The sequence below is a fragment of the Bactrocera neohumeralis genome, unplaced genomic scaffold (genome assembly GCF_024586455.1).
Source record: "Bactrocera neohumeralis isolate Rockhampton unplaced genomic scaffold, APGP_CSIRO_Bneo_wtdbg2-racon-allhic-juicebox.fasta_v2 cluster09, whole genome shotgun sequence".
In the NCBI taxonomy this organism is placed as follows: domain Eukaryota; kingdom Metazoa; phylum Arthropoda; class Insecta; order Diptera; family Tephritidae; genus Bactrocera; species Bactrocera neohumeralis.
Window position 1 is genome coordinate 1540106 of NW_026089622.1, and position 535 is coordinate 1540640.

Genomic DNA, 535 nt, shown 5'->3' on the forward strand with positions numbered 1-535 from the left:
TTATCTCTGCTTTACAGGATTATTTCTGTAGTTAGTCTTCATTAACATTTTTTGGAAATCGACCCGCGATGACGAGGTATATCGTTTTATCTGACAGCGTGAGGTTTAAGAAGTTCATTTCTAATTTTGTCTTGTGGCATATTAGAAATGATGTTTCTTCGAAAATCGTTCGCTTACAACGGATAAAACGACTTCTGAGTGGTGATTTTAATGAATAAATTCCTTTTGGTTGAAATGCTCTGCCTTGGCCGTTGAAAAGTTAAGACTATACTTCTCTGGATCATTCATTCCTTTCATTTCTTAAAAGAAATTAATGACCTCTAAAAATATGCATATTTGCATTATTTCGTTGTCATTTCCATATTCATAGCAATGGAATTTCTATGGCATAAGTAAAGTAATGGCCGCCGATTGTCACCCCTTGCCGCTGTAGCAGCTTCGCCTACAAACATGTGTAAATATGTTTGTATGTATACGTATGATCGTGAATACATATCGACGCTGATTTTTGCGAGAAGCACCAGAAAGTTGTGCA

At 36.1% G+C, this 535-nt stretch overlaps 1 pseudogene; it reads left to right on the forward strand.

The window, feature by feature from the left end:
• Positions 1 to 203, forward strand: LOC126764822 (small nucleolar RNA U3; annotated as a pseudogene).
• The last annotated feature ends 332 nt before the right edge of the window (positions 204 to 535 follow it).